The sequence below is a fragment of the Varroa destructor genome, unplaced genomic scaffold (genome assembly GCF_002443255.2).
Source record: "Varroa destructor unplaced genomic scaffold, Vdes_3.0 BEIS01000001.1, whole genome shotgun sequence".
NCBI classification, from domain to species: Eukaryota; Metazoa; Arthropoda; class Arachnida; order Mesostigmata; family Varroidae; genus Varroa; species Varroa destructor.
The window spans coordinates 68,852,537-68,875,531 of record NW_019211454.1 but is presented as its reverse complement, the minus strand read 5'-3'; the positions used below and the strand labels follow the sequence as shown (position 1 = coordinate 68,875,531).

The window sequence follows — 22,995 nt, the reverse complement described above, 5'->3', positions numbered from 1 at the left end:
CTCTATTTTAGCATTATAGATCTCCGTAGAACTAAGTTATATCCATTTGGGATTGAGTTAAACTTCTATTATTAAGGGTGAGGAAACGAATAGGCGTAGCAGCTGCGGCAGCACGCTTAAACGCTACTTCATTCCCAAGTCGCCAATGTATTCCTAAATTTGAACTGATTAATTATTATCATAATGCACAAACGTCTTAATAGAAGAAATGCTTTGTTAAAAAAATAATCTTCATCTTACCGTTGGATTGGAACGGTCGGTACGGATTTAAGCAATTTATTCATTAAGTCTCAATTCTCAATGTGGGCATTGCATTGGTAAAAAACCGATTTTTATAGAGAACCACGTGGATAAATAACGATATTTAGGCTGGTTTGCAAAATACTAACGTTAAGAAAACGTGACGGAAATCATACAATAGTGAAGAAACTATACGATATGAGAAGCTGTAATTTCAAATCGAGGAAATTAGCTACAAGCTTAACGACAATCGCCGATGTTCGGTGGGCTTACAACCGACACTTTCCGAGCAGTTCGTTTTTTATCCATGGTGAACTTTTTACTACCTAAGTCTTCGGTAAAACAACTTCGTGAAGAAACGAGAATGGTATCAAGGAATCTGTTAGGGTTTACTAATCGAGGTACATATTTCAGAAAGCTAAAAACTTATCTGAGAAGAGACCTCGAAGCTTGCAGAAATGAAGACTGAAGCGGTTACATAATCGCTCATTACTCAATAGACTCAAGATTTGATACATGTACAAGCAGAATTAATAATAGCAGATTATACCTGTATAAAAGAGAAAATCAAAGGCGCATTTATTTAGATGGTTTTGAAAGCTATTTGAGTTAAAAATATCGCATATATAGAGCAAATACGACCGATCCTTTCTGACTAAAATCAGTAGAGACAGTGAAGTCATCAATACAGAAACTCAGTAACTTTCAGTTGGCGTTCAGAACGTAGACGTACGCGTATGTTTACGTAGCGAATATCAGTACTTTTTATAATTCCTCTAATGTATGGATAACATTCAGTGCATTGCGTGATCGACATTACGATTCCAAGCATAATAGAAACCTTTTCAGGTTCATTATCTGTATGCGTTAAAGTTTATGTTGCTCACCACGGCCATAATATTGGCCCCAGAAACAAAGAGAGTACAGGCATGGTGGTCTAACTATTTAAATGTCGTGCGTTTACTATGCCCTCCTTATCGATGACTATCGTTACACTTAATATTAGATCTAAGTTATATCAATAAACCCATTGATATTAGATCCACGTTGAGGGATCGCATAAACAATCGACACCCACCTATTGTCGTATCTAATCAGATTTAAAGGTCAATGCGAATCATTCAGCGCCTGCTTGGCGAAAGTTTCGCATTTGAGGCGCCGCAAAATTACAAACCTATACTTTCCCTAAATACCTTATGAGATAACCGATCAACTGTGTTATTGAGAAAAAAACAACGAATTATTAAATGCAATAGCCGATATAGCATTACTGTTGCGCACCCGTCAATCCTGTGTTTTGTCCTGAACGATTTGCGCATGTGTTGAGGATGCACTGGAGGGATGCCAAATGGTGTTAGCTACCTGGTGATAGGTCTACAACGTACTTGACCTAACTCGTTGCTCAGAGCGGGTCCCTCCGAAGCGCTCGTTCATGCCAACCAACAAACTCTCTGCGTCTGTCTGCTCGTGTTTTTATTTGTTTATTGCTCGATCCGGCTCAAACGTGCCGTTAGAGTTTTATTCTGGAAAGGGCTGTACATAAGATGGAACTGATTGGATAAGTACCCTTTTTTTTTTGGGGGTGTCGTTTTTCTATTCCATGCCAATATTTTACAATGTTTGCCTTTATTAGACATCTTTTCTTCTTACAGAAAATTCTTACAGAATTTTCTATGCGTATTTATGAAAAAGCAATTGGGGCTAGGTTGGACTATATTTAATGGAGTTTATAGAAATTTTTCTCTCACGATGAAATGCTAACCGAATTGTTACATAGTGGGGGGGGCTCTCTCCAAACTGAAACAAAATGCTATATACGTTTTTATGTCCATACCTTAGTTTTAAAGTTAAAAATTCCCCTCTTGATGGCTATATTTTAATATCATATAATGTAAGGAGACTTTTTTATAACGCCAATCGATAGATATCGACGAACTAAGTACAAATGCAAAACCTCACGTTTATACCAAAATAGATGTTCCAAAAAGCCCATTCAGGGGGTTCGTCTCGCACATGTTACAGTAAGATAAAAAAAAAGTTTGCAACTACCTTTGAATAGTTTTTTAGGAATCTTCTAGTAAGTACCAATTGGCTGATATAGCAAATAATTGAGTTGAACATTTTTTCCAAAATATCCTTTAAAGTATTTCTTGAGAGGAATGTAAAAATTTCAAAAGTATTTTTTTTCTATGCAAAACGCCGCCTTGCTGGCGCCAATTGTCTACACCAATTGATAGATCTCGATAAACTAAGTAAAAATACGATAAATCTTTCCATAGCAAAAATGGATCCCCCGTTTGAAAAGGCCAAAAACCGAATGTAGTAGCTTCTTCACGTAAGTGGCATTGAGATGAAAACTTTTCACATAAAAGTTTAGGTAGGCAAGTATTTTTTAATGCCAACTGAAATCTACCAATGAGCTGAATCGAACTGCGACACATATCTATTTACCCAGGTTTCAGTTCTCTGATTGAAGGCGTTATCGTTTGACAGGTGAAAACTTCATATGGTATTTTGTGTGAAGGGGTTTTTCTTAATGCCAATCGATAGACCTCGACGAGCTCAGCAAAAATGCAATATGAATATATATATATATATATATAAAATATATTTTTCAGAGTGGAGACCCTATTGGCCGTGTCGTTTTGCGTATGTAACAGTCGGGTTCCAATGCGTTTCGAGTTGTTATCTGAACGAATCTTTAATTAATGTCAATTGGAGAGTTTAAGCGAAAAATGTAGGGTTGATTTCCGTGAAAAAAACATGTTTAAATTAATTTTAAGAAAAAACTTGAAATCCTTAAAAGGAGAAGCAAGTATTTTATTTATTTTTTTTTTTTATATTTTATATTATTTAACAAATTATGGAAAATTCTCAAGTTTTAGAGATATTCCAAAAGTACGATCAATATGTCACCCGAATCGTATAAAATATTTATGCCCCCATTGAATATATGTTATTTATTAAAAAAAAAAGGTAGAAAACATGTATGCTTAGGTAACGTTCCAGGAACAGAGTCAATATAACAAAAGACATAAAATCATCATAAAATTATTATCTTTACTTAATATATAAATAGTTATTATAAGAAAAAGATCACGTCCCAGGAAAAGAATTTACAGATTGGTTAACGCTATTAAGCGCGTTGTCCATTAAAAGCCTGCCGAAAATTCAACTCATATACGTCTCCCAGATGTCGACCTCCCTATTTACGTACATTCCAGAAATATAATCAATCAAAACAAACAAACTCACAATCAAAAAAACAAAACATAATCACGTTATAGAAACGTATCAAAAGTCAACATATTATGAACGAGACAAAGGTAGCGTTGGCCGAGACCTTTGGCGAGCATATTGGAACAGCTTACAAAAATTACTACGGGTTAGGTAGGAAAAGGTAATTACAATAGGATAGCCACTAATGTATGCCCCATCTAATTTTCATTTGTATAGCTGAACGAACCAGATTAGGTAAAAATTAGTTAATGACAAAATAGGCACGGCATGAAGGGTGTACTATTAGAACGCTATGTCTGTTTGCCTTTCCAACTCAAGGGGTCGGACAAAACTGATTTTTTCAGGTCGCTCAACTTTTACGCAGCGTATAAACAAAATATTTTTGTACCTAAAGGATAGATTGCTTTTTTTCCCAAAAGCGTAATGTTAGTTTAGGGATATTGCTCAACAACCGTTGAGATTCTGTGAAATTCATATTAAAAAGCTTTGTTTTTTCAAATTCAAAAAGCCTCCATTTTGTAATGGAGGCAAAATTGAATGAACGGAAAATCTTTCAATTTTTCTTTCTTGTTATCTAGTTGTTGGTTGGCTGCTTTTGGTTTGTTGTACTGATAAAACACTAATTATCTCACTTAGTTTCCTTCAAGTGTAAGGGCAGCTTTGATTTGATAAATTTTTAAATTTTTTGGTGAGATCTGCTACAGATATTTATGAGAAAGTCCATAAACTATACTCGGATGCGATTTTCGTCGAAAAGTTAGCCCTGACAAAACGGCAGCCGAACGTTCTCAAGGTGTTATATGTAGACGGGTCGTTCTTGGTATCAATAAAAAGAAAGCCCTTGAGGAGATGAACCGAAATGCTCTGTATGTTCCTGTACCCACACGTAAATCTTCAAGTAAAAACCGGTTGAAGGCCAAAAACATCACTTGTTATCATATTTAGAGAGGAGTTTTTTCGTTACGAATTGACAGATCCAATGCGCTTCATACCAAAAAGTGGTATTTCGGCAAAAAAGGGGAAGAACAAATGTGGCGCTGTTTCCCCTGTCTGACAACGGAGCGAAACGATGTTTCGGAAGAATCATTCAAAAATGATTCTTCAAGCGAATATTTAATATCAACTGGCTCATATGATGAACTTTTTGGTCATACAATTTTTCCAAAATATTTTTTGAGAGATTTCCTAAGGAAAACAACAAAATAGTGAAAACGTAAAATCCTATTTGGCTAACGCTAATTCTCCAAAGCAATGAACAGACCTCGACAAATTAATTCAAAATACAATTCATCTTGAAAATTGATATTTCGGCATGAAATGTTTTGAGACACAGAGAAATGTTTTGCAGATTTGTTTAAGTGAAAATAGAATAGAATTTTTTTTTTAAATAAAAGACTCTGTAGGGAAGTCGTTTTTAGTACTAGTCCAAAGCTCGTAAATGTCAATTAAAATAGTTCAAACATCTAAATTGATTTTCCTAAACCTTTAAGTATTTTCAGAGCAAAATGCCAAAGTGTCAAAAAATATAAAATATTCATTTTAAAATAATAAAAACAAAAATTACTTGAGCTTTGGTGACACCTCGGAAACAGAATTACATAATACATTGAGATCCATATTCAATATATATGTACCTATTTGTTAAGTGGATAAAATTTAAAAAACCGCCTAAATCTTGATGACGTCCGAGAAACAGAGTCAGCACATCAACCAAAACATTTATAATGATCATAAAATGGTTATCATATGTTTATTCAATATACAAAATTACCCATGATAAAGAAAAACAAAAAGACTATTAGTCTTCAGTGACGTCCCGATACATCATCGATATGAAGCAAATCATAGCAAATGTATATTATAACTGTTATAAGAATGGAAAGATCCTAGATCCTTAAGCCTCACGTGCTACCCTCACAGGTTGACTGGCCCATACAATTGTGTGCCAGAAACAGGGTCAATTAGCCAACTGTGAAGAAGCCTCTGATCACATTCTAGAGATATAATAGAAGCCAAGACATTACGAACGAGACAAATCTAGAATTGGCTGAGTTTCCTACCAAACATATTAGAGCAGGTTGATAAGATAATCATAAAAGGGTAACAAGTAGGTAAGGCAGAGCATTTGCAAAGAGATCATACTATGAATTTTTACTTAAATGTTTACGGTTTTCGTTAGCGTAGCTTATTAGCTGAATTTATCAGCCCACGGGTTCATCTAGTCGCCTATACTACTAAGAATCTGTGTCTGTTTGTTTGTTTGTTTGTTTGTGGGACTCATATTGACTCCTTGAAATGGCTGAACTGGGCTGAACTTTTTGGGTCGGTAAAGTTTCGTCCTGCGGGCAACATGGAGCCAATCAGCCAAATACTTTCGCCGCTATAGAGAAAAGTCTAATTCTCTCTGTAGAGCATAATGTTGATCAGCAACCTTTCTCAGTTGCCCATGTTTGAAAGGAGCCCTGTATCAGCGTTTACAAGTACCAAGGCGGCCCCTACCATCGTGCGCGCTGATGTATCGATGTTACCAAAATTGTATCGCGTGAAAAGGTGCATAACGTGTGTGCAGAAAAGACCGAGTTCAAAATATATTCTAGAAGAATCTATTAAAATGTATATATATTTATCTCTGCAGTAAATATAATTTCTCTTCTACCTTTACATAGTAAACACACCTAAACTAAACTGGGTTTTATAGCAACGAGGCGCAAGGCAAAGCTTCTGGATATTATATTTATTTATAGTTATATTTCTTGAAATCATGCATGTATTATCAGAACTGTGAATCCGGTTCAAATCGACCCCGTAAAATGATTTGATTGGACCATTTAATGGTAGGTTGCTAGAGTCTTATCTTTCGAAGGATGGACGAAATATGGAACCAATCGAACTAACACTTTTTAACCTCCCTAGAAGGTAAATTTACTATTTTTTTCGAAAAACATAATGATCATTTATGTCACATTACTATCTTATTTATATTACTGTTTATAGATAACCAATCCATAATTTCTTGAAGAAGGTTTGTGTTGAAAAGTTGTCAGTCAAACCCTGAACTGAGCTAAGTCAAACGGGCTTTCGAGAGGAAACTTCCGTCTTTTTTACATTGTTGCGATGTAATTGGTGTTAAATGTTTAAGTTTTGTTAAAATGATCGGTAGCTGATATCAGATGAATCATCTCGGCTCATCTTTTCAAGTGTACAAATAGCCTCTTCTGGAGACTGTTTCTTTTATTTCCGTAAGAGGACGTAATGTTACTTCAGCCATTTTACGAGGTGGTTAATAATATCCGAACGTTCTCAGCATTCTCTGACTAACGAACTTCCTTTTCGGGCGATAGGATTAGCTGAAATAGAATCACGGTATAAATTCTAGGGGGTATTGGGATTACAGGAATGTTTAAACTGAAAACTGGAAAAGTTAGGCAAAAGCTTGGGCGCGTGCACGGCCGGAAGTTAATTTCTTTCTCATGCACAAGTTGGGTAAAATTTATGCGATTTTATACTGGCAATTTTAAAATCAAGTTCAGTTATTTTTTCAAGCGACAGAATACGATATGCCTGCATTAACTGATTAATTACAGTAAAATAAAGAGATTATTACATTAATTAGGAAAGTGGAATCAGTCTAACAAGATAGTCAATCATTCAGAAGTCCGGTAAGAAATATAGTCAATCAGCTTAACCAAAGAGTTACGACATGACAATAGAATTAATAGAACGGGAAAAACGCAACCTGCTATTTGTACAAGTGTAGGCCTAAAATAAGGCTTGTGTTGGGTGTTAAATGAAACACAAAACATGTATTAGGACAAGGTAATCAAAGAACTACATACTAGGACAACTAGAATAAGAAAACGAGACATGTAACGGAATAAATATCGCTAGTAGGTTGACTAATCAGGAAAATACAGCGAAGCGATAGATGCAACGAGATAACAGAATCGGACGTCGCGCACTCTCAGATGAATTGGCATGGTATAATTGTAAAGATGTAGGCTTGTAACTACAGCTCATATCTGAACAAATAAGGTACAAATCTAATCCATTCGTACAAAAACAGGCCGATAGAATAGCCGGCAAAAACTGGAACTGGATAAGTGTTAAGGTATCAGTAAAAGAAGTTAGTTAAATCGATCAGCGGAACGCAGGTGTAGAGCAAAGTCTGGCGGGCCCGTATTCGTATAGATATAATACATAGGCAGAGACAGAAAGGAAACCACATCCAGCAAATGTGAACATAATAAAAAAAAATATAAATATAATACACTGTAAATATAGTGGCCGATCAAAAATTACCTAATGTACAGATACACATGGGTAGGGCACTATCGCACCCTGGAAAGAACGATACGCCGCATAGTCAATTGCGCCACGTCCTGCAGAATCGCTGATTATTTATGTATATATTTTAATATATTAATTTCAGTTTATTTAATAGAATCAGTGGATTTCAAAATAAAATTCACGACAATGTTGCGTATCGAATAAACTCTAAGCTTTAACTGCTTTGGCGCATACTCATCAATTTAAATTTTTCTAATGGAGGTAGTTTAACTCTATGGATTAAATTAGTATCTGAGCAAACATAAAAAAAAAAAGAAGAATCAGCTAGCAAGACCAATGTGAGATAGGACTAGTAAAATTCACTAGTTTGGTACTTTTTCCAAAACCAATGTCGTTACTCTTCTTAACTAATTTCATTAACATGCCATAAAAGTACTGCAGCAACAAACAGGCTTGCGAGCTAGAAAAAAAAAAAGGACAACAAAGCTCTACTGGGTTTACAAAAATTTCCAATAAAATCCTATGTCTATCAATACTCATCTAAACAATATTACGAGTTTCAAAATGTGGCGCTAAAATACAACGCTTGTCACAAGTTCGTATTCGAAGAAATGTCCACGTCTATTTTATCCAGTACTTCGAATGGTAATAGCTTGAACCGATACTGCGCGCCTATCCATCTTAAAATACGTTTTATTCTATACGGAAAGTAAATGTTATTGTGCTAGGTTAGTGCTAGGTTAGACGAATGTCTCAGGAAGCGGCACGCTTCTTCTTCAAGCTAAACGATAGATGTCTTTTAAGCTCTATGAAAATGCCTGACAAGCTACGACCCGATGGATATTTCGCGAATTTATTCAGGCTTCTTAGTAAATATAACAGAGATACTTATAACATGACCGTTACTCATTGTGATTATTAGAACGGAATGGTATGAAAATATACTTTTATCTATATGAAAACTGAAAATAAGCACTGCTCTTTGCCTTCTAAAAATATCTCGCTTGAAGAGGACTGTGGAGTGTAAGTGTAGCGAAAGTCCTTTAGGGAAAACGCTCAAAAACAATACTGATCTCATAGAAATGGACAAAACTTCTAATAACTCGAAAATATCGAGTTGAAAAAATGTTCGGTATCATATAAGGATCCGTCCGAGGACTGAATATCTAACGCATCTTCCATAGAAGCTATTATTATTATATTAAGCGACATCTCAAAAATGGAAGCACAAAGGAACCTATGTTATGCGCCAGCAGATGCGCCTTGATATTTGGTAGAAATTTATAGTCTTATATTTTTTCGTAACCTTTATCTTTTTGAAGAGAAGTTGAAAAGTCGAGTTATGATTGTCTGACGTATTAAAATATAAACAATTCGTATGGGAAAAATATCTCATAATAAGCATTTAGAATAAAAATCTTTAACAACATACGGCAGCTTTACTACTTTGGCTTTATGTTTGATCACCCAAATCCTACCGTGTTTTGCGTATGCGTATATATCAACGCGTCCAATATGCTGTGCAAGATTTAACTTTAACAAAAGTTGAAACAGGAACATGTGATCAAAATAGTACATTTGAATATTCTCTCAAATCTGTACGTCCTGCCGCATAAACCACCTATTATCAATGGGAACAATTTTGCTCAGTCAGGCATAACGGAACAATTATCATTGTTTAGTATACAAATGTGTAAACTTTTGCTTAAACTACAGATTTCTAATGCCTTTTTATGACTGTTTTATACTAAAATGCAGAAGGAGTATAGGGCACTCATTCTAATACAGGTTCTTGGCTCTCCGACTCTGAAAAATATGAAGACAGCCTGCTTTTGATTTCTATCTAAAAACTGAAGCCATTTTATGTTTCAAGTATTTATGGCAGCACCAACAAATCTTTCGGATTCATACACGTCATCTAAGTAGTCTTCCAACAAAAGAATATTTAATAACAGATGGATGATTGTCTTTCATTTTAAATGGAGGGGGATTGTTTATCACGGTGAGATAAAATCATTTGCAAGCCAAACCGCTTAATAGTTCTATAATGAATAACGCGACCGACACTAGTATTAAAGAAGTCAACCTTTCTATCAGAAAAAAGGACCTACTGAATAGTATTCTCAACTAACGATTTTTAATATCGATGCATTTCACTATCAAGGCTTATTGCCTAGACCCTACGCAACCTAGGTGTATGGTTTCATGGCTGTCATTTTGACTGAGAAGTACCTAAAAAATTTATTTTTCCCTTTGGGCGTGTTGTGCTCGAGATAACGACGAGAAGATATTTATTTTCCATACATAGCTATTTTTTTTTTTATTAGGGTAGCCCATCAATGGTTTCATGATTTAATGTTATATATATACATGACGAGTATACACTCTCAACTCTTTTCAAGCACTTAGCCTTCGCAGTATATTCGTATCTGGGAGAAAGAAGCTCTATTGATGTCGATTACGACTACATTGTGTGACAAAAACCCAGCTTAAGGAATATTAGTAAGTGAATGAGGCTGTGGCATAGAAATGTTTACAAAACGCAACAAAAGACAAAAAAAAAGAGGCCTTTCGTCGAAAAGCATGTCTTGTGGAAGCGTCCCTTATTAGCCACCGGCAACTAAGGTCATCAAAGGACATTTAACGTACACGACGAAAAAGGGTGTACTGCCTTTAGATCGGTGGCTTTCGAAAGAGAAACTTCAAGGTTATGGAGTTTACGTCTAGGCATGGGGTTTTTGTGTTAACTCTTCGTCCGACCCCTCCGCTCTAATGTGCGTTGTCCAGCGCGTAACAGGATGTTAGTGCATTTGTGCGATGACTACTACGTTTATCAAAGAAGTTAGCTGTTCTTTATGGGTTACTATTTTTGCGAAAAATTAACAAGTATTTGATCTAGCTTCGAATTACAGTGAAGTTCCCATGACGGCCTGGTCAGTGAACTTCCTTTCAAGAGTTCAACTTGCCAGTATCCTTCGACTATAATGCACAAAGCTTGTTCTAATATTTTTTCAGCGGATTTTTTTTCGTGAATTTAACAAACATGTTATTCCATCTTCAGATTTTAAATAAATCTACTTTTTTTTTTTTTATTAACTAAGATTTTTACTAACTTCGAAATATACGATTGACTTGCTATGGTTTTCGTCCGTTGAATCGAGCAGAAGTTCGCTAGAATGTTTACACCGGCTCGATTTAAGCATTATTTCCGGACAGAGTTGCATACAAATGCGCGCTGAGCGTAAGGCAATATATCCTAATAAAGATCTAAAAGCCAACGATTTTATTATTTGATGTCATCGATGATTGATGCAGCTATTAAGCACTACTGTATATATATAAGCTGACACAAACAGCTTCTATTCTAGGCCATGGCCTAGAGCATATACATAAACATCTGTCTAATACGATGCAACGAAGTCTTGAATGCTTCATGTCTGAAATATACAATTGTTATAGATGAATGAAAGTACTTTACTAAACAATGGTTACGTAAACGTGCAAAGTAGTATCAGCAGTGACGCTGCGACAATGACATCTTCGATATGCGGTTAACTTCCGCAGAAAATTTTCCGCTATACTGTCACTTGTGTATGTTAGTGAGCTATGTGAAAGGGGGGATCACAATACGATCGAGGACGCCTGTAGGGCGATTTGCCTCACTGATTTATATACTCTAATAAAGGTGGCTTAGGGTAAAGCAGAAGATGTGAAATTTCCTAAGCGTTTCGAGAAGTTGTATGATATCATCCTTATTTTATCAGCGATTGTATGTTACGTTGACGTCTTTGACGCATTGTTCTTTCTTGAATTAGAAGCAATGCTTGAGAATGGTTGCCTTCATCCCTGAGTTGATCACGGTTGTCCATTGGTCAATCATTCATCAGTACCTATAGAGGAAGAAGCTCTGGCTTGACAAGATATTTAGCTTTGCATGTATCCTAGTTAAGCGTAGCTAAAGATTTCTAATAATTAGTATATCTACGTCAGTAAAGCGGTTTAGTGAATTCTCTGTAGGTCAGGTTAGTCTGACAGAGAAGGGAATAGCAATCGGTTAGCTGTAACAGTGATTACTCGCACGTCATAAAATTGTTCAGTATACATTTTTATTATTTCATATTATTTTGTAGTTTGTCTCGGCAAACGAAATATCATAATACGCCTACAACTCTCAACTAGGTTCGAGGCATACCACCTATTCGCTAGGTGTACACCTACCTCATCACTAGGTCGCTTCGTCATTAATTTTATGCCAGTTAAACTGATCTTTGTTCGGTTTACTCTGCTGACACAATCGATCTCATTCGACGATAGAAATAAACGGGCTGTACTTTACCTGTGTCAACTCGTAGGCGGTTTCGTAAAGGAGCAGTTGCTTGTTTTTGAGCGTCAAAATGTATGTAGAAAAAAACGCAGGCACGCCGTTCTAGATATTTGTCAACGTAACTCTTATTCATGATGGCTCATGTGTGATAATATCTAGATGTATATAAAGCATGGTACGCGGAGCTACGAGGGTTAGGTACAGTTTCAGACAACGAGACGTTAGTGTAACACTTCTGAATTCTCTGAGCATTCGCAATAGCCTCCATGAAAAAGGGTCGTGCGCGTGTCTTGTTTTGCCGTCATGTTCGTATTAAGATATTTATTTAGCTCTGCTTTCGGTCAGACAGGCTTCCAATCATATACGGTCATGTCTTTTAATCCTTGTAAACGTCATCTTGTCGACAATCTTAAAGCAGCGCTAAAATAGGTGTAACCCTAGTTAGATCTTTACTGGCATTTCTATGGTACTCCTTTTACAAATGTATCCAAAACTGTTTCAAGGAGCTCTTGATCCTTTATTAAGTCTAGACCTTAGACCGGCGCTACACAGAAGATGATTGGTGTAACACATATGCAAATGAGGCTTGTGTGACGTAAATTACATTACGTACGTACATTAGGATCCTTTACCGTAAAAGTTCTTAGAATCGAATTCAAACGTTGCATCGCGCAGGGTACAGCCTTCGTTGTATGTTTGAAGGTTTTAAGGAGGTAAAAGTAATGACAGCTCGAATTTTAATTGCATTCTAAAGCAGAAAATTTCTGTCACCTGTGTTATATCCTTGCCTAATATGCTCATGCCTAGAGCGTAAAAGGTCGAACTTGTTAATAAATAGCTTTAGGTCAAGTCTTTTGTTCTACTTATAAAAGTCTAGGAAACTTTACTGCAGAATGGGTTTCTTTTTTGAACTACATACAGTTATGTACATTGGTACATAATTCGCGTATTTTCATGAGAGCTTATGTACAATATGTACATTAAAGGGCCCAAACAGTACCTTGAAAACATCCAGATGTTACATTAGCTCTCCCAGAATACTGATCATTTACACGAACTTTAAAGGTTATATTTTTGAGGAAGGCCTCGGACCAAGCCACCAAAAGATTCGCTACTCCATGTCAGAAAAGGGCCAGCAGCTGCGAATTTGTGATACGTTCGAAAGCAGATTTGAAATCGAAGTACACAGCGTCGAAGCACTGAGGCTTGTTGCACTTGATTGCCCAGTCGAATCGAGCATCCAATAGTTATGATGTTGTAGTGCATTCTGGTCTGTAAACAAACTGTGCGTCCAATATTAGTTCCTGTGCATTGGCATTTTTGTATATGGCCGCAGCTGTGATACTTTCCAGGACTTTGCACGCCATAGAGGTTAACGATACTGGCCGCTTATTGGAGGGATTTCTCCTTGAACCCCTTTTAGCTATTCTAAGGGTTTCTGCTATATGTCCTTCATCGAGCGATCTTCGAAACACCCATGAGAGTGGTGGTGCACACTTATAGCCCAAACTTCTGCATTACGATATACAGCAGTGTGCTTGGCGTCTTTCTCGTTTTCTGCTGTAGCTTTTTCAGGCTTTGCCAGATGTTTAGTAGACAGATATCTACATGGCATGTAACTTTCTGAAGAGACCTTTCTGGAGTTGCAGGTAGACTCCTTTGGTTCCGTTGCGGAATTTCGTTGGCTTTCTGATATGTCTTTCCGAAGTACTTCTTCAATACCTCAGCCTTCTCTTTATCATCTGCGGCGAATGTTTTACCGACCGTATTAAAATTAGTCCTTTAGTACGAGTTTCCTTTGGACGCAGTCATGAACGCCTTTGAAAGGAGCGCTGTGTAATATAGCGCACTTCTTTATCACGAGTTGCCTTTCCGTCGCCTTGGCGGTTTTTTTTAAAAAAATTATGCTAGTTTTTGGTCTTTGTGAGGACCTGATGCAGTCTTATGATCTGCACGAGTATAGAAAATATGTAAATGTTTTTTTTCTTCATCAGACCCTACAGATAATATACGGAATAAAAAATACGGAAGACACAGAGACAATTAGACACAAAGACGAGATCAATTGGCAATTGCAATGGGAAACAGGCAGATGCTATATTTTGATCCAGCCCAGAACTGATTCTAGAATAGCATATACTGAAAGTAGAAGACAAGAATGTATATCCTACATTAGAGTTGATGAATCAGACCAATATTTTCGCTAGCTCGTTTGCTTTAGTTTTCCTCTTAGCGCCTTCCAACACAGATTTTTATATTTTTATTTTTCGACATGGTTTTCCATCAAGCATGCACCGCTGTTTTTTTTTTTTTATCTTGAATATGTTCCACAATTTGAATAGCGGTTAATTTCGTTTGTAATGAAACCATGTGATTCGTAGAAACTGGAAAGTGTCACTCTTTGGACTAACCCAATTAAAAGTTCGGTTAACTGGAGCCCGATAGCAGCTTTGACACAAAATAATCCAATAAAAATGCCCAGTTATTTTGAGCTCATTGTAATGATATAAATTGTTAAATAAATGTGCACGGAAATGTAATTCCGGTGTTAATTCGGTGCCGTATCTAGTAACGGAAAAAACAGCATATGAATAAGCTAAAAGATATTAAGATTGGAAGAAACTAACTTACCAAAAAGTCAGGATCAAGGAAACATACCGTGAACCACTTAACGAGTTCTGGTGCTGATTGATTTTTAGAATCAGTCTTCAATCGAACAACTTTGTCCCAGTAGTTCCGCGTTTATAAGCGTTAGTAGCTACGTCAAAACTGCGCTAATGCTAAAAATACATACCGAGAGAAACCAACATCGATAGGTTTCCATCTGGCTATCTAGATTAATAGTGCTGGCTGTGGCATGAGCAGGACTTTATGGCTGTGAAAGCAATGTTTCAAGATAATGAGACACTTGCTTGTTCAGAATACATAATTTACCTATGCCTTTATATTATCTTCGCGAAAATTCAGCCTATTCATGGTTAATATTGGAATTTTTGCATGGAAATTAAGCATTAAATATTGTCCATTTATACCCGTACAGATGGTTTGTTTCTATCCTTCGGTAGGAGCTGATAGTCACACAGAAGATCACGTGCATAAACGAGAAGGACTTTGCGAGTATCAGAAACGCTGTCCGCCAATGCAAAGAGAATATGAAAAGTGAGCCCTGAAGCGAACCATCCCAAAAGTAGTCATGCAATATATTTCAATGCGTGTATGTTTATTAGGTCAATCACGTTTATACTCTATGTCTAAATTGTTGACGACGATTATTACCGTATGTATTAGGTCATGGGCACTTACGTCCATGCTTAAATTGGGTCAACGATAGGAGACCAGGGAGGGTATCGTTCTTAATCTAAACGAAGCAACCTGTCTTCTACAAGATAGGATAAAAAAGCATAAAATATAATTACTCGTAGAAAGAAGAGAAATTACGTTAACAGAACTTAGCCGTTGGGTCTGGAAAACATAATATTAATCATGTAAACAAGCATTCAATCGTCAGTAAGTTGTGAGCTTAATTGTGTCATCGATGCTATTATTCATTGCAGTTCGAACGCATCAGCGTTACCTAATCTCGTGATGCCGACATCGACCCTAACAGGATCTAGGTTTCTGGTCCTTCGACGTTCCTTGCCGTACAGTCCATTACTGCTTGAGGTCTTTATATTTTTGGCACACTCCTACGGAAGCGGGTAGATGCGTGCGTTCGGTCTCGTAACCTCGCGCGCTCCATACGTTCTTATAGCGTTGTTGGCATATAATAGATTTTGTTCATAGGGGACAGCTCTCGCTTGCAAGATAGACTTTTAACGATCTGATGTCTCAGGTTATGGCTTTCTTCGCTGCTTAGGTAAATATTATTTTGTGAGAAAGATGCCTGAAGAAATGTTGTGCTCTAATACCCAGATTCATTCCGGCTGCGATATAAGGGTTTTCGTCACCTCAGTCGGCACCACCAAAGAAATTTTAAAAAATGTTCGCGTGCCAGGCATGCCTCCTAGCTCAAGACTCTGCGAATTCTTAGGACATTGCTTGAGAGCCATAAGCTGCACGTGCTTGGCCAAGCAGCCACTCATTCTCCAAGTATGTCCGCCCGTTATTGCTAACATATTGATAGCATTTTTGCTCTCCTAGAGACATCCCTTTTCCTCTCTATGCGTTTAACAGCTTGCGATCCCGACAATTTCTGGCGCAATCTTATATCCTCTGTATTATTAGTATGTACGCCTTTAGTTTGGGTATTCTTTGATGTAATGTTTTAACATGTTCGGAGAGACCTTTCCAGTAGGGAAGGTGCTTAATTGAAAATGTCACTCACTTGCTTTTGCGTAGGTCGTTCTCCCCCACCCTCCCACATCAATATATTTGTATCTTATATACAGGTTCCTCGCTATAGAGGTTGCTTTCTTTTTTTGCTTAATAATAATAAAATGATTTCACGCATATCTCCAGATAGGGGCACGCAATAGGCCAATACTGCCTTTACCACTACCGCAACGACTCTGAAACAAGCTGTGTGGTTCTGAATACGACTAAGCGTCTTCACATCTTTATTTATGCTCAGCTGCCTAGTTCAGTATTTGTGGAGACCCGAACTCACTTCAAAACCTTTCAAGATTTATATGAAGCCACCGAGGCACAAACATGAACCCAGTGTATTAATATATTTATGCTTTCTTGTAATGATCACGTACAAATAAGAGGTCAAAAGCTGGTCCGAACCCGTTATGTTCTAGTTAATTGCAAGATAAATACAGAGCTGATAACAAAAGTTATGTGTCTGACGACACAAATGACTGTGTGTTTTGTTCAATTTCTCAATGCAGTTCCAGTCAAATGCAGAGTTAAACGTGTTATTGTAAACAAGGTTACTGATTCAAAAGCAAAGTCCGAACAGACTTTGTCCTTTTTGGTAGCTGGAAATATTCGAGTCTTCAGCATCGTTACCTTTTTCAGTAGAATATTAACTTCACTCAAAATAAGTAGCATCAAAAGCAGGATCGCAAATAAGCATTACGTACATAGTTTTTAGTAATTAATAATTAGGAATAGTGATAGCTGGTAAAAACATCACAATCGCAAATAGCGGCTGATGCCCTGGTTGAAAAATCAATACACAGATGTGCGTTCACATGCTAGTCGTTATTACTGCTACTATTTTCATTAAACAATTCATTATGGTCTTGAAATAAACGAGCATTTAGAGTACACCTTACAATCCCTACTTCTTACTGTTATTCTTAAACTTCTAATGAGGCTTTTCTATTGTTATATTAAATTGTACTTGAAGGCATCAGAGAGAGAAGCTCGGCTAACATGGTTGGCTTCCGCCAATGCGTTTTGGCGACGGTCGTTCGGATGTGTTTAAGTATCTGGCACATCTGTTGAACAGTTTGGATCGGATCGTACGTTATGGGGCTAGAACCCAACGTGGTTCAACCTCTAAGCAAAGCCGGCGTGTAACTTCCCCGCCGAAAGAGAGATCTGACATCGGGAAATTTAGCCGAGGCTTAGCTGAAGCCTCCCATCGGGAATGATGAAGGGATGAGGCTGGCTTTCTAGGAGCTTGTGTTACTGCGATACTTGCTGGAAAGACTAGTTGTTTACAGGGTCGGAGGAAGGCATGAGAACTGCTTCTATCTTACCATAAGGACTATAGGGGAACAGGCGAAGCCATCGCTTAACCCCTGAGGCTTAACGCAAGCCCACTGCTTTGCACTGACCTCAATTACAACTGACTAACCGATAGAAGCAACTTGCGGTAGGAGTAAAAGGCTCAATTTAGGTCAAGTTGCCCGAACCGTTTAGATTAGCAAGTTAGCCTTGTTGTTTTGCAATTTAACGTCGTTTTGAAACCAAAAAGGTCAAATTATTACGGCTTTTTTGCCCGGAGGAATCCGCAAGCAAATTAGCAAACCAGTAAAATAAACTATAAGAGTTAATATTCAATGTAGTATTTAATCCTACTTTTAATATACCCATCGGAATGGCGTAGAGTTAACGCCGGAGACCGAGGATCATAATAAAGTTTCTCGTTTCAATCCTGTAGGGTAAGTGTTAATTGATACGGTGTTGTACCTTATCGGTTCAAGACTTATTAACAGTTAATAGATCAGAAAAATATTTTTCTTTTTAATCTTGTACCATTGGGTAATATTAAAACGTAGTCCGACTGGCATTTTCGACAAAGCCCGGCTGGTCGAGTCAAAAAGCGATAAATAAGGGTATAAAAATATCTATTCATAGATTATAGCAGGAGAAGCTCTCATGCAGACTGCACATTTAAAGCCATCTCCAAAGCTAAAATTATTTGTTAATCAGTGTCTAAGTAAATCCCTTTTGATACTCGTACTGGCAAAAATAAAGTCAACCATAATATGAAAGTCAACGTTCGGGAATACGTCATTTAGTAGAACTTTTCTTCGAAGCCAGACGAGGAAAAAAGAAGGGTGATTGGCTATCTATTTTCAGGCCCTCCGTAATATCATACCAGTACAAAGCCAAAGCTGATTACGTGACGTTAGGGCGTCACGCTATTGTGGATGACCACAATAGCGTGAAGATGACGCTAACGTGCCCGCTGAATCGCTTTCCTACCCACAATGCCCTACTCGGTAAATACTTCATACTTCATTTACGCGTATGTTGTTATAGGCTAATACTCTGTCCACTTGAGTGAGAACATCAAGCGGCTTCATGAGTGACTTTTCTCATAAGTATCCATTGCAGCCGTATAGAAAACAGCGATTAACTTAGGAGAGTTTCTATGTTAGTAAAAGATTTAATGCTAGTATTAAAGGTTTTGCTGTGCCGGGTACCTTTGTAACCAGTTGTTTACGGAATCGATTGGAGCAAAAAAGCAAAATAATAATTTTTATTGCGATATTTACTCTGTTTATCTCGTTTCAGGAAGTCCGTTATCGCCCCTCTACGGGTGTATGGCAGTCAGCTATATCAGATCTTATTGTTACTAATAGGTAAGTGATTCAGTTCTGGCAAGTATAACACTTTTCCTGCCTGTACCATAGCATCAAACTTTCACTGGCGACCGGACAAAGCGCTTCTGCGTGGGGTTGCAATGCTTCTATAATAAATTCATATGCCATTTCAATTAACTGTGAAATAACCGCTTTATTGTTTCCCGCTGTCTGAATAGTGAACCATGTAGCCGCCCTTGTTTAATTTTGTATCCTTGCTCGATGGATACAATTAAAATAGGTACTAATAGCTGGCTGGCCTCCGGCATTCACGCTTATTGTATCAAAAAGTAGACTGCTAGGAAAACGTAATTTGAATGTTATCACGGGTGAGTTACTTTTCGCTTAGGTAAGATTAATTATACACTCTTTGAATGCATCGAGTTGTTTTACGAGTGGAAACTTTACACGAGCGAATGGTGGATGTGTCGAGTTTAGGCTGAGATGAGGGCACAGGGACTGACGACGACGACTGCAGCGGTAGACAGCGAACGTCATATTAAAAGTGTCTGCGTAGTTTAATATAGACGCCTAAGTCGACGGGCGCTAGGGGCGTGGCAGTCGCAGTTTTCATTTGGTATTCAGGTAATTTACTTCATTGCAAGCTACTCGACATTTAGCCAGTCAAGGCAAGGTCCTACCGAGCGCTGTTTCAAGCCCAAGTCCGAATCAGGCTCATGCAACGACAGCAGCCGTGGGCTCGCAGCATTTTTCGTCGCTCTTGCATAAAAATATTCAGTCAGCAGAGCGTAACCGGAACGGACAGAAATGGCCAAAAATGTGAAGTAGTTTAAATCAAGAAGAGACGGTATATTTAGGATTTTTTTTCGAGCTGCTTAATTTTCACACCTTAGTCTATCCAATGCTGTCTTCAGTGCTGCGGCAAGCGGAGCTGCGAAAAGTCCGATAGTCGATCAAGGTATTTTTTCTACTTCACAATTTTGCTTGTTCCGATCGTAGTCGGAAAAACACGACGGAGCTGATCATCATGGCCGGCACTTTTCCAAGAATTTTCCTGCATATTTCACATTGACCCTCATAATGGTGAATTTCACGATGAGAACATTATCCACACTGAATTGGGGTTTCCTGAGCAACAATATGTACATCATATCAAATGCAAACAAATCAAATGCAGTATATATCGAACGCTACGTCTCTGATTTCACACAGGAATGGGCCTAGAGGTTAGGAAGATATAAAGATCTGTAAAAAAAAAAAAAAAAAAGTTATTTATTTCACAAAACTTGTATTGGAAAATCTACGTATTAAGGGTGAAAGTAAAAAAAAAAAGCATGGTAATTCAGTGAGGGAAAGAGCAGGCTTACAGTCGATGCTTATCAACAGTCAAAGCCACTGCAATGTACTAACGTTTAATGTATCAACCAATATATACATAGGTATAGCCATTAGCTAATCAAATAAGGCCATCTAGAAGTTGTACATATTGTCGAGTTTGATCGAATATATCTCCACATACAAACTAAATATCTGAGCGACTTTTTCTGTATGAAAGCTACCTCCTCGTGCTTTTTAACGCGTGACAACATCGGTCCGGTTCGACATGTTCTGAATGCAATTTTGCACCGTCTTCGTCCTGCCCGGAGTTGCAGAAAAATGTTCGTAATCTACTATCCGACTTTGACTCGTCTATTGGCATAATGCCACACGTTTTCGATCGGTTCAAGTCGGTCGAGTTTCCAGGCCATAGCAAAGCTCATCATCATTAGTAATAAACATTTTGCCATACAATATAGAGACTTGTCAGACCTGACCACATGGACCCCACACGGGAACCATTCTCACAGCTTGAGCAGCATTTTTGGCTGAATCACCTCGCTGCATTGTTTTTTTCGTAACCCCGTTGACGAAATGTAGCGTTTCTACACTGTGTGTGGAGATCGCGGCGTCCGGACGTTTGACCTGTTGCATTGCGCAGGACTTGTGTTATTTTGATGGAACGCCTGTAGACGCGATGAGCGCAATCTATTAAAATCTCTAAACGTGCTTCATCTGAAAAACAGACCCCTTTCTAGTCTTCAACTGTCCAACTCTGAAATCGCTGAGCCCATTTGAAACCCGCGTTTTTTTTTATAGTTAAGTCAGGGCTTTTTGGCCTGTCTAGGACAGCTAAAATCACTCATTTCGATACGACGTCGTACGGTCCTAATGGACACCGTAGTTCCAAGATTTACCGCCTTCGACGCAGTTGAGAAACTGTTTTTTTAGTTAGTGTGTTCAAAATTATTCTGTCGCTTCGCTGCATTACGATTTTTGTATTCTGTTTTTTCTGATAATAGACTCATCTTACTCTTAACTTTCTGAGCTATTTCGACAATATTGCTTTACGATCGCTTTTCCGCAGCTTTTTCGTAAGGTCGCTCCGTACTCTCACTACGAGTTTATTTACAATCACAAATAATTATGTTCTTAATTATAATAACTCATTAAATTATGCGAGGTCATAACAATGTCATTATCACCAGATAAACGAAATAACGATGAGTGCTGTGTTGCGTGGCGAACGTCTTTTAATAAATTGCAGAAGACGATCTATGCCTGATGCCTGAAATGAACAGCCACATGCTCAGCAAGTGGCTTACCTTCTTCAGCAATTTAAAGATGCTTCTCGAACACTCGAAGTATCAAAATGAAAAAGTATAAGAAGGACAGGCGAAAAAATTGTCCTATCGTTACAGGGCAGCTCTCACGCAAGAAAACCACATGCAAGTATTTAATTTGGATGCTGAAATCAAACTCGACAACGCGCGAAATCTTTAATTGATTGGCAATTGACTGGACGTATTGTTTATCTTCGACTAGCGACAGCTCTTATAGCGTCGACTTTGAAGTTAGGTTTTGTTTCTTTACCGGCTATGTCTCATTCGAATTCACCCCCTAAGTAAACCAAATGTTAGAATATACTTTGATATTACGACAAATTAATTGTTTTCGAAAACAGGATAATAATTTTTGGGTAAACCAGTGTGCCCTTGGTATTCGCATCACCATCAACGTACACTCACCACAATCCGTTTCGTAGCTACAAGGGAGAAGCTTCAGGAAGGGATACATTATAGTAAGGCTGACGAGTGTAGCAAATTCTCGACGATAAAAACCTCCGACGAAATGTAGTCTCGGGAGGACATCTCGCCGAAGGAGCAGCAGGAAAAGATGAAGGCCACTACGTGATGGTTGGTGACAAGGAAACCGTCTTTGGGTATTAAAAAACGGAAGATACGAGCAATGAGATTAAATTTGAGGCAAGGACAGGCGGAGATCGGGAGAAAACGACGTTGGGACGACGTTGTCGACCCGAGTGAACCCCGATCGAATGTGGGGGCAACGAACGAGAGGGGAGGAATCAGCAGCTAAAGTAGGAGAAAAAGTCGATCCTCGTAAGCGACGATTCCTTGGGATCTTTCGTTGTCTGACTACGTCTCGGACCACGCCTCATGGCTTGTATCTCACGCTGATAGTGCAGCGTCTTCTCCTGCTGCTACTCTTGGCGCACCCGGCCGACTAACCAACTCCTAGCCATCCTTGTCGTCTTGACGAGAGAAGACGTCGACTTTACCACCAGCAAAAGAAGCTAAAAATAGGAGGAGAAGAAGAGATACAGCCTCTGCTTCCCCCGTTTTTCTTCTTTTTTTTTTGGCCTTTGAATGAGATGAGAGCTCGAGGACAAGAAAAGAAAATGAGCCCAGAAGGAAGAGCAGAACGCACGCAAAAAGATAAGGCAGAGGAAGAAGAGATCAGGGATCAGGAATCAATGGGATTTGTCACGTTTGCGGTGGCTTGAGGGGTTTTCGGCTGTCCGTACATAGCGTCTAACTGGACGATAAACTAAGGAATAGCAAGCCACGCAGAAGACCTCCACGATCCTTTTTCTGAATTCTGCCGACTGAACTATAACCGACA

General features: G+C 38.1%; 1 long non-coding RNA gene across 2 annotated transcripts in view; it reads left to right on the top strand.

Annotated features, from left to right (window-relative positions):
- LOC147759024 (uncharacterized) overlaps positions 1 to 22,995 on the top strand; it is an 87,578-nt gene that overhangs the window by 41,293 nt on the left and 23,290 nt on the right. Inside the window, exons 1-2 of one of the 2 annotated variants that reach the window (XR_015319775.1) lie at positions 18,578 to 18,711; positions 19,007 to 19,074. This is a non-coding gene — a long non-coding RNA (uncharacterized LOC147759024). Of the gene's footprint in view, positions 1 to 18,577; positions 18,712 to 19,006; positions 19,075 to 22,995 lie in introns of those variants that run through there. The other variant, XR_015319776.1, reaches the window with a different exon arrangement.